A 12,681-nucleotide genomic window follows, 5' to 3' on the forward strand; every position below is an offset into this window, starting at 1 on the left:
TTGCTCTCACTTTATGAATTCACCTCAAATTCTTTCTTGCACAAGATCCAAGACCCCTTTCCAGCAACAAAGCCATATGTAATTTTTAAATTTGCAATTCCTTTGTTTACATCTGATTTAAAAGACAACTGTGCACAATGATAATTACAAGTCTGTGTTGGAGAACACATGGTGTAAAAAGATGTATTAACAATTTGTGAAAATAACAGCACAAACGGGAAGAGGATCTAGGTTATAGCAGTAATGCTTTAGTGTACTATTGCAGTTAAGTTGGTATTAACTCAAAAAACATTAAAATGGTACACTAGGAAATATCTATTTAACTCAAAAGGAGACAATAATGGAGGAAATGTGGAAGAAAAGATAATAAGACACATAGAAAACAAATATCCAAGTGCAGAAGTGTATTTTTATCAGTAATTATTACATCCAACATACATAGATTAAACTTTCCAATTAAAAGGCAGAAACTGGCAGAAGGGTTAAAGGAATAATAACAACAAAACACGATTCCTACAGACTATATGTCATCTATAAGAATCCCACTTTAGGCCGGGCGCGGTGGCTCAAGCCTGTAATCCCAGCACTTTGGGAGGCCGAGACGGGCGGATCACGAGGTCAGGAGATCAAGACCATCCTGGCTAACATGGTGAAACCCCGTCTCTACTAAAAAATACAAAAAACTAGCCAGGCGAGGTGGCGGGCGCCTGTAGTCCCAGCTACTCGGGAGGCTGAGGCAGGAGAATGGCGTGAACCCGGGAGGCAGAGCTTGCAGTGAGCTGAGATCCGGCCACTGCACTCCAGCCCGGGTGACAGAGCAAGACTCCGTCTCAAAAAAAAAAAAAAAGAATCCCACTTTAGATTCAAACACACAAATGAATGCAAGGTTAAAAAAAAAAAAAAAAAAAAAGGAAAAACATATCCCATGCAAGCAGTAATCAAAAGAGAGCAGACAAAATGGACTTTAGGGCAACAGTTGTTATGAGAGGCAAAGAAGGACATTATATAAAGATAAAAGGATCAATCCATCAAAAAGTTTTAACAATAATTAAAATACATACAACTAAAAGGAGCGCCAAAATACATACATCAAATCTGACTAAATGAATGAATAAACAGTTTGATAATCACAGTTGAAGACCTCAACACCCTGCTTTTAATAATGGACAGAATGATGACACAAATAATCAAGAAAATAAAATAATGGAACAACACAATAACCCAACGAATCAATAGAACATTTCACTCTGTGACAGCAGAATACACATTCTTCTCAAGTGCCTCTGGAACATTCTCCAAGATACACTCTGAGTCAATTCACAAAACACATCTCATAAGTTTAAAAATGTTGAAAGCATACAAAATATGTTTCCCCCCACGATGGAATGAAATACAAATTAACAACTGAGGAAGTTTTGAAAATTCATGAATATAATGAAATTAAACAACCCACTCTTAAAAGATCTATGAGTCAAAGACATCATCATAGCAGAATCAGAAAATACTTTGAGATGAACTAAAAGAAAAAAAGCATACCAAAACATGGGAGGCAGTGAATGTCATACAGCAAATCCGTAGTTGCAAATGCTTTCATTAAAAAGGAATGCAGGTTTCAAATAAGCAACCTAAACTTCTTCCTTTAAGAAAAAGAAGAACAAACTACACCCACAATGAGAAGATGTAACTAATAAAGACTAGAGAGGAGATAAAACAGAGAATTTAAAAATCAATAGAGAAGACGAAACCAATAGTTGGTTCATTGAAAAGAATGACACAAGTGTCGAACTTTTAGTTAGATTAATCAAGAAAATAAGAAAGAAAACACAAATTACTAAAATTAGGAATAAAAGTGAAGGCACTCGGCTCACGCCTGTAATCCCAGCACTTTGGGAGGCTGAGGCGGGCGGATCACAAGGTCAGGAGATCGAGACCACAGTGAAACCCCGTCTCTACTAAAAATACAAAAAACGTTAGTCGGGCATGGTGGCGGGCGCCTGTAGTCCCAGCTACTCGGGAGGCTGAGGCAGGAGAATGGCGTGAACCCGGGAGGCGGAGCTTGCAGTGAGCTGAGATTGCGCCACTGCACTCCAGCCTGGGGGACAGAGCAAGACTCCGCCTCAAAAAATAAATAAATAAATAAATAAATAAATAATAAAAAAGTGAAGGCACTCAAACCTACTTGAAAGAAATAAAAAGGATTATTAGCGAGTACTCTAAATGATTGTGCATCAACAAATTAATCTTCTCATCTCTCTTAGGTAGCTTAACTTTTTAAAAAATGCTGAACTATTCAAAACTATATAAATAATCTCGTAAAATATGTAAGGTCCTCCTTTCTGAACTAAGTAATATTTTTTAAAATCCTATTCCTAAATACACTTTGAAAAACCCAATGATAGAACATGGGGCTAGTGAGGCTTACTATATCATTTTTAGAGCTTGGTCACTTTGGATAATGGCCCAGATTGCCCTGGGAACTGAAAGGTCCCACCAACACAAACACACTCATGCTTATGACATTCCTAGGAAAATCTGAATATTTGAGAATTTGAAAATTTGACAACTCAATTCCCATAACATTTTTCATGATCAAATATTCAAAATTGGATTTGACATATTGATGGACCCCCAAAAGAATGACTCAACATTGTTATTTTTTAATGCTTTGTTATAGTATCCAGCAGGCAATGGTTGTTTTTCTAAAGCTTGGAATAAAACTGCAACTGACTGGGAAGCCTGAAAGGACTCATCGCCTTTATTATATCATAACATCTCTTGTTTCTCCTGACTCATGTTTTTATTTGTTTTTTGTTTTTTGTTTTTTTTTAATTATACTTTAAGTTCTAGGGTACATACGGAGAACGTGCAGGTTTGTTACATAGGTATACACGTGCCATGGTGGTTTGCTGAACCCATCAACCGGTCATCTACATTAGGCATTTTTCCTAATGCTATCCTTCCCCTAGTGTCCCCATCCCCAACAGGCCCTGGGGTGTGATGTTCCCCTCCCTGTGTCCGTGTGTTCTCACTGTTCAACTCCCACTTATGAGTGAGAACATGCGGTGTTTGGTTTTCTGTTCCTGTGTTAGTTTGCTGAGAATGATGGTTTCCAGTTTCATCCATGTCCCTGCAAAGGACATAAACTGGGTCATGTTTTTAAATCTTATAATATTGAGAATTAAACAATTCCTTATAATTTAAGCCAGTTGGGTGTCATTCACTAGGCATTAAAGCATGTATTAATCTTTTCTAAATTTAGTTATTAAAAGCTCTGAGACATTCGGAAATCAATAAAAGTAGAATCAATTATCTTTTTATCTCCTTATATGTTCAGGAAATGAATCAGCAAGCACAGCAGTGAGAAGTTGTTCGGCTTTTTTATGAGTTAACTATGCAAGCAGTAAAATGTTTGAGAGAGATGTGGAGATTTAAGCTGCCGAACTCACATTTAAAATGTAATCGACAAACATTCATGACAATTAGTATTTGCAGAAGCTCTTACCATTTATCAGGCACTTTCACATGCATTACCATATTCAATCATCACAAAAAAACCTGAAACAGGTATTTTTGTCTTGAATTTAAGGTACAGAAAGATTACATGGCTTGGTAAGAGACACCAAATCAGAAGCAGACTCCTGGTTCCATGCCAAAGCTCTTCCCCGTTTTGCTGAGTCATAGCAGAATCCATACAGCCATTATTGAATTTTGTCTCATCATGAAATATGTTCTCATAAATGTTGATTATAAATGCACTTTCCCTACAGGACGTTATCTTTCTTAACAGTTTTTAGTTGTTAGTCACACAGCTTAGAGAAATTATATTTGGCCACATATAATTAATATCCCCATCAAATTATAAAAACCTGGACTTTGTAAACTTTGTTGGGCATTTTAAAATCATAAACTTTAGACAAGTATAACTAAAATTAATTATCTGCAATATCAATTATCACAAATGCATGAAACCAATTCTCAATTACTCATACCCATATCATCTATGGCATTTTTTAAATCCTAAAAGCATTTATTCCTGTCTCTGAGAATACTTCATATTACAACACCCGAATCAGGAAATATAAATAAGTATAGATATTGGCTTAAAAATATAAAATTAGGATAAAGGGCATAATATGTCTGTTATATATGTACAAATACCTTTTGCTACTTTCTTCCAACTGAACTGATAGTCAAGAGTTGACAAAAAAGTTATTAAAATATACATTAAAAACACACAGAATGTATATGAGTTGTATATATGCACATATATACACATAAACATAATACATAAATATGAATACATATGATGGATATGTACATACACACATTATATAATTATGAATGTATATACATATATATACACATATGCATGAGCTTATACTGAAACCTCCAATGACAAATCAACAGCAACAGAGGATTCATTCTAATCTTCCCCTTTTCTATAACACCTTTCATCAAAAGTGAGAAAACTAGCTCACATTATACTCAATATATTTACTTGATTTCCCAGTCATAAAATACACAGAAAGCAGTTTTAGAATTGCTAACCCATAGCAATGCAAAAAAGCCAAACGTAACCTAACTAGATCTCAATATTTGCACTTGGTCTTAGTCAAAAGGCTGAGAAGCAATGAGATCTCAATATTTGTGTATAGCTTCTTTTTCTCTTTAATCTAAGGTCAGAACTCAAAATACTATGCTCAGAAGCTGGTAGGGTTAAATTTTCTCTTCATTCAGTTTGATAATGTTACTCATTTAAAATACAATTACATTAAACTTATTTGGTTCCTATCTTATTTTATGGTTGTTTTGTGCATGTACATTATCTTGACTGCAAAGAGTCAAAACTATCTAAAAAGTATACATCTATCCTTCCCTATCCACAGATTCTGTATCCCCAAATTCAACCAACTACAGATTGAGAATATTTTTAAGAATGATAAAAAATGACAATACAAAATAAAAAGTATAAAAATACATTATAACTATTTACATAGCATTTACATTATATTAGATATAAGTAATCTATAGATGATTTAAAGTATATGGGAAGATGTATATAGATTATATGCAAATACTAGCCATTTTATATAAGAGACTTGAGCATCTGCAGATTTTGGTATTCACGGGGCTTCTGGAACCAATCCCCCAAGGATACCAAGGCACAACTGTACTTAGAAAAGTGTCACCCCCATGCTATCTTTTCCACCTCACTCCTATCTGACAATCCCTGTAGGTTGTCAATCTCATTATTTTCTAGTTTGCCTTACCTACAATTCATTTTGCAAAAATAAACAGATACAGGTATCATTTTATATTTCCTTTTTTTTTTTTTTTTTTGCCCAAAGTTAGCATTATACTCTTCTGCACTTTGTGTCCTGCAAATCACTCTATATACACTCATAGCGATCTTCATCATCCTTTCATAGCAGCTTCAGAGCATTCTGGTAAGTGCACATACTATAATCTGTTCAATTAATCTTCCATTTATGGCCATTCAGGATGTTCCAGCATATTAAATTACAAAAAAAAGTAATACAATAAACATCTTTGTGTAAATGCATTTTTACACTGTGGGAGATACGCCTTTAGAATAAACTCCTAGAAAGAGAATTTCTTGGTGAAAACATAAACTAGTATGTAGTTTTCTTAAATATTCTCTTCTATAATGGTTAGACCAGTTAACATTCCCATTGGCAATGCATGTCAGTGCCTTCTCCCATCCTCAGCAAGTCTTGATTAAGTTTTTATATTTCTGGATGTCAGAAGTCAAGAATCAAGATTCCCTGAGCTAAAATCAAGATGTCAATGGGGCTATGTTTCCTCCGGAGGCTGAGGGGACAACCTGTGTAATTGGGTCATTGAGTTTTCCAGCTACTACAGCTCCCTGTGTCCCTTGAATCCTGCATTCCTTTCCCTCCATCTTTTTTTTTTTTTGAGACGGAAGTTCACTCTTGCCACCCAGGCTGGAGTGCAATGGCGCGATCTCAGCTCATTGCAATCTCTGCCTCTTGGCTTCAAGCGATTCTCCTGCCTCAGCCTCCTGAGTAGCTTGGACTACAGGTGTGTACTACCATGACTAGCTAAGTTTTGTATTTTTAGTAGATATGGGGTTTCACCATGTTGGCCAGGCTGGTCTCGAACTCCTGACCTCAGGTGATCCACCCACCTCGGCCTCCCAAAGTACTGGGATAACAGGTGTGAGCCACCATGCCCAGCCTTCCCTCCATCTTTAAAGCCAGCAATGTCACATCTCTCTTTCCCTTCTTCTACCCTCATACCTCTCTCACTGCAGAAAAATTCCTTACTTTTAAAGAACTCACATGATTACACTGGACCCACCCAGATATTCCAGGATAATCTCTCCACCCCAAGTCCTTTACCCTTCATCACATCTGCAAAGTCCCTCTCATCATGTACGGTAATGCATACATGGTGATTAGGACATGGACGTCTTTAGGGGCCATTGTTTTAACTAACACAGGTATTTTATCATTCAGTGTCGAAATTTCTCCTTCTGGAGATGAATTTGCGTTTCATCTGAGTTCCTTCTTCTCTCCTTTTGATAGAGTCTCTTAAGCCTCCCATGTCCTTCTTTCTACGCCCACAGGCTTGAGGGGCCATGCAGCTCTGATGAGATTTGGGTTTATTTTTCTCAGATGTCATTTGAAGTTCATGGTATTTTCTGCCTCCTACTAACATAATGGTGAAATCATAAGACATGTGTGGGTTTGTGTGTGTGTGTGTGTGCTCCGTGTTGTACTTCTTGTTTTTCATTTATCTGTACTTTATGTTCAGGAGGGATTGTATATGGATAGATTTAGATTCAGTTCACCACAACATTGCAGATTTTATGACTATGAATGTATGATTTAGGATATTTCTTAGGACTGTCCTAGGTCTTTGATACTGTTACTACAAATGCATTTTGAAAACCAGAATACCATATTAGCTCTGATCATCAAATATGCCAATGAAGAACAAAGTTCCAGGAGCACTGTTCACAGAATAGAAGGGATAAAGTAATGCTGCAATCAAGCAATGAGAGCTCATAACTACAATGTACCGCAGGCACCCACTAGAAGCAAACACCCACTAGAAGACAAGACCTTCCGATGAATTGTAATTGTCACTTCACACCTACTCCCTACAAGGAGGCTTTTATCTGCAGCTGCTATAATCAATACTGCTTTGTTGCTGGCAAGCATTATATTTTTATAGCTGCAAAATGGAAACAGAAAGTTTTAAAATCTCTCAATATCTATGTTTGAATAACTCACTATCTTTTCTCTGTTCTCTTATTTGCAAACACTGTTCATATTCTCTCTGATCACTTTACAGATGCTTTCTTATTTCAAGAAAGATTTCATTATTTTATCTATTAAGAGAAATGGGCAATGACTCAAGTTTCACAAACCAAATGGGCACACTGTATTAAAAAGTTGATTTAGGCAAGTTGGGTTTTATAAAAATTTTTATTAACGGTGTATTTTCAAGGAATATGTGAAAATAAAATGACACAAAGAGCACACCATGAAGAGCAGCTTTAAATTCCCACTTCCTACTTTTAATTCTTAGTTCCTCAGTTTCATACTCAAAAGAACCCCCTTGCTATTTTCCTATTTATATTTTTCAAGGTTCATTCAGTTACAATTGCATGTTCACACGTTCTCCTTTATAATATACAAATACGAGCCAATGATACTGCTGAGTCTTCATTCTTTATACTTAGGTACCTTATGATCTTTCCTTATGTGCATATATAAACCTATCTCATATCTTTTCACAGCTGCATGGTTTTACTCTGTGTGATGGTTAATACTGAGTGTTAACTTGATGGAAGCATTGTTCCTGGGTGTATCTTTGAGGGTGTTGCCCAAGGAAATTAACATTTGAGTCAGTGGACTGGGAGAGGCAGACCCACCCTCAATCTAGGTGGACACCATGTCCAGCGCAGCTAGGATAGAAGCAGGTTAGAAGAACTTGGAAAGACTAGACTGGCTTAGTCTTCCAACCTACATCTTTCTCCCCTGCTGGATACTTCCTGCCCTCTAACACCAAACTCTAGGTTCTTCAGCTTTGGGACTCTCGGACCTTCGACCACAGACTGAAGGCTGCACTGCTGGCTTCCCTGTTTTGTAGATTTTGGGACCCAGACTGGCTTCCTTGCTCCTCAGCTTGCAGACAGCCTATTGTGGAACCTCACCTTGTGATGGTATGAGTCAATACTCCCTAATAGACTACCTTTATACATACATCTATCCCATGAGCTCTACCTTCTAAAGAACCCTAATACACTCTGTATTAATAATCTATAATTTATTTTAAAACTGTCCTATTAATGGATTTAAATTTTTTATTCAAACTTCCTATTACACACATTTATTTACTCCAAATCAAGTGTTCTTTTTTTTTTCTTGTTAAGAACAGTAAAAACTCAGAGCACAAAACGGAATCTGTTTAGCAGAAAAATAATAAAAAACATGGGGTCCATTTCTGACATGCAAAAGGTTTTGGAAATCAGCACTCTCATCCTGACAAAAAAAAACAGCTCAGCAAACTGAAAGATCACAGAGAAAACCGCTATCCTGAAATCAGTAGATACAGGTGAAAAGAGAGAATCACTGGAAAAATTAGCTTACTCTGAGCAGAAGCCACTGGTAAACTGGTAGGAACACTTAAATCTTAATTTTTACAAATTGCTAGAGGCTGAATGTGAACTACTCTGTGAGGTAGAAACACGAGACTGTGAGAGTAAGATCATAGCTGTGGAGCTGTAGTCTTTAGGGGACTTTCCATTTTTTATGGGTTTCACCTCCAGGAACCTACCAGATTTTCACAGTGAAGAGCCAAAAGATTCCTTCTTGGTTCTGGAAGAGAAGGAGAAAAAGTAATCATTTCAAAATATGCCAAGATAGTTCTCCATAAGGAAGTCCTGCTCTCCAGGTTAGCCCACCTAGAGAGAGTTCTGATGTCCAAGAGAAGACAGAGAATGGGGCAGTAACATACTTGGTAAAAGCCACAACTTCATAGATTTATAAATTTGAGGTCATCACAACCCAAACTGAATAAATACAAAGAAAATATGCCTAAGCACATCATAGTCAAGAGTGTCCAAAAACAGTAAATTCTCAAAAAAAAAAAGAGAAAAAGAATACATTATATACCTGGAAACGAATTCAAATGGCCATAGACTTCTCATCAAAAATTAAACAGGCAGGTAGTGTTATTTCAATATAAATTAAATTTTCATTCTGTGATCATTATTTTCATGCATCAACTTGACTGGACTAAGGAATACCCAGGTCACTGGTAAAGCATTATTTCTGGATATGTCCATGAAAGTGTTTCTGGAAGACACTGGCATTTGAATTGGTGAACTGAATAAGGAAGATGCACCCTTACCCAATGTGGGTGGCTACCATCCAACTGATTGAAGGCCCCAGTAGAACAAGGCAAATTCTCTGTCTCTCTCTCCGAGCCAGAACACCCTTCTCCTCCTGGCCTTGCACATCAAGTTCTTTTGCTGGTGTAAGTGCTGGAATCCAAAGGCAAAATGACTTTACGTGCAATGCCAGGAGAAGGGTGCTTTCTTTTCCTAGGGTTAATTTATTTCCATTTTGATTCTCAATTCTGTGCTCTCTACTCAAGACCCTGCATATTTAATGAGCTCTTTTGACTTTGGCTAGAGGAACTTGAGTGTTTCCCACCCTGGTGTGAGCTCCAGAAGTTGTTCATTTTACAGCTTTCCAGGAATTGCTTTTTCCTCAGACATTACTTTAGTCTGACCTCTTGGGGTTTCACTCTACCCATGTGCAGAGTCTTCAACCAAAGACCATGAGGACCCTTATCCATATTCCTAGGGTCCTTTCTATGTATCTTTCTCTTATCTTGGGTGCTTTTCCCAGAAATTAGAGTCACTTGGGCTTCCCTAAACTTTGGTCTTTGTCTTTTTGACTCGGTGAGATTGGCTAGACTCTGCTGGAGGCACGTTGCTCTGAGCCGTGGTCAGGAATCATCTCCATGCAGAAAGTTTTGTGATGAGTTCACCTCACTTATTTTCTTGATTTCCTTCTTTGCAGGAATGACAATCATGTGCTGTCTGTGATCCTATGTCTAAAACCTGTCATTTCTTTTAAAAAAAAAAAAATTTACTCCAGTTTTTAGGTTGTTTACACCAGGAGATCAGTTCTGTGCCAGTTTGCTTTTATGCTAGGAACAGATAGTCACTTTTACTGATTTTAGTCATGTTAGTCTACCTCTTGGTTTCACTAACTTTATAATAACCTGAAACTTTTCACTGCCTTAATGCTTGTTTTATATGAAATTACTAGATTCTGAGGCATCACGGGCAATTTACTTCTCTTCCACACCCACACACTGCGTTTAGTGCCCAGCTTCTGTAAGAAGCTTTACATTTTCTACCTTCTTTGTGATCATTCCTCGCCTACACTTACTTCCATGTAGCCATGCAAACTAGCAATGGGTTTTTGAATATCCTGAGAACTGTTAGCATCCCCCACCTGCCAGCTGATTATAGAAAAACCATCCATGCAGAATTCCTATCTCCGAAACTGTTTGGTTTACCTTTTGATGTTGGGAGTTGTTTGAACTCTGTCCCTTCAATATACCAGGCATTGAAGATAAAATTGTGAGCCCATACAGGGTCCCTCCTTCTGTGGAAATTACAGTCTAATGCAAGACAGCCATTCATCATCACACGAACCAGTGGATATTTGGAAGTAAGGATTATTATAAAGATAAGATAAGCTGTGCTGTAAGAATATAACCCAGCTCTATCTGAGAAACCCAGCTCTCTCTCAGAAATGCAGGGAAATCTTGGTGAAATTACTATTGATATGAAATATGAAGCTCGACTAGGAATTATCTTGATAAAGGTGATGGTAGGAAGGTGGGTTGAGAGAGGTGTTCAGGTAAAGGGAACATCTTGTACCCAAGGCCTGTGTTTAGAAGAAGCATGGTGCATTGAAACAACACAAAGAAAGGAGACATGGCTGAAACCAGAGTGTAAGGTTACACTGGTGAGACAGGCAAGCACATGGTGGTTTATGCTAAGGATAATGGCCTTTACCTTAAAAGAACAAGAAAATTGCCAAGGTGGGAGGATTGCCTGAGGCCAGGAAATCAAGGCCAACTTGGGCAACACAGAAAGACCTCATCTCTACAAAATAATAATAAGTTATCTCAGGGTTTTAAGCAAGGCATTTATCGGGGGAAACCCACCCCCGATATTCAATGTGGGTCCTTTTATATTTTCCCTAAGTGTCGGCTGCTCTGAGAAACAAAGGGAAAGAGCACAAAAGAGATAAATTTTAAAGCTGGGTGTCCTGGGAGACATCACATGTTGGCAGGTTCCGTGGTGCCCCTGAGCCGTAAAACCAGCAAGTTTTTATTAGCAATTTTCAAAAGGGAGGGGGCATACAAATAGGGTGTGGGTCACAGAGATCACATGCTTCAAGGGCGACAAAAGATCACAAGGCAGGAGGTCAGGGTGAGATCACAAGGTCAGGGTGAAACTAGAATCACTAATGAACCTCCATGTCCTGCTGTGCATGCACTGTCAGGGTTCAAGAGCAGAGAACTGGTCTGACTAGAATTTGCCAGGCTGGAATTTCCTAATCCTAGCAAGCCTGGGGGTGCTGCAGGAGACTAGGGCGTGTTTCATCCCTATCTACATCCGCATAAGGCAGACATCCCTGGAGAAGCCATTTCAGAGGCCTCCTCTGGGAGTGCATTCTTTTCCCAGGGCTGTTAATTATTAATATTCCTTACTGGGGAAAGAATTCAATGATACTTCCCTTACCCGTTTTCAGTAATAAGAGAAATACGGCTCTGTCCTGCCCAGCCCACAGGCAGCCAGACTTCAAGGTTATCTCCCTTGTTGCCTGAATATCACTGTTATCATGTTCTTTTTTCAAGGTGCCCAGATTTCATATTGTTTAAACACACATGCCTTATGAACAATTTGTGCAGTTAACACAATCATCACAGGGTCCTGAGTCAACATTCATCTTCAGCTTATGAAGATGATGGGATTAAGAGATTAAAGACAGGCATAGGAAATCACAAGAGTATTGATTGGGGAAGTGATAAGTGTACATAAAATCTTCACAATTTATGTTCAGAGACTGCAGTAAAGACAGGCATAAGAAACTATAAAAGTATTAATTTGGGGAACTAATAAATGTCCATGAAATCTTCACAATTTATGTTCTTCTACCATGACTTCAGTCGGTTTCTCCATTCAGGGTCCCTGACTTCCCACAACAGGCATTGAATTGATCAATTTGAGTTATAAAAAGATTATCATGAGTTTGGTATTAGGGAAAGATTGAAAAGAAGAATGATGGAAACAGAATAAATAGACCGGCTAGGCACAGTGACTCATGACTGTAATTCTAGCACTTTGGGAGGCCAAGGTGGGTGGATCGCTTGAGGTCAGGAGTTCAAGACCAGCCTGGCCAACATGGTGAAACTCCATCTGTACTTAAAAAAAAAAAAAAAAAAAAAAAAAAAAAAAAAAAAAGCAAAAATTACCTGGGTGTAGTGGCACATGCCTGTAATCTCAGCAACTCAGGAGGCTGAGGCAGGACAATTACTTGAACCCGGGAGGTGGAGGTTGCAATAAGCCAAGGTTGCACCACTGCACTCCAGCCTGGG

The sequence above is a fragment of the Papio anubis genome, chromosome 8 (assembly GCF_008728515.1).
Source record: "Papio anubis isolate 15944 chromosome 8, Panubis1.0, whole genome shotgun sequence".
In the NCBI taxonomy this organism is placed as follows: Eukaryota; Metazoa; Chordata; class Mammalia; order Primates; family Cercopithecidae; genus Papio; species Papio anubis.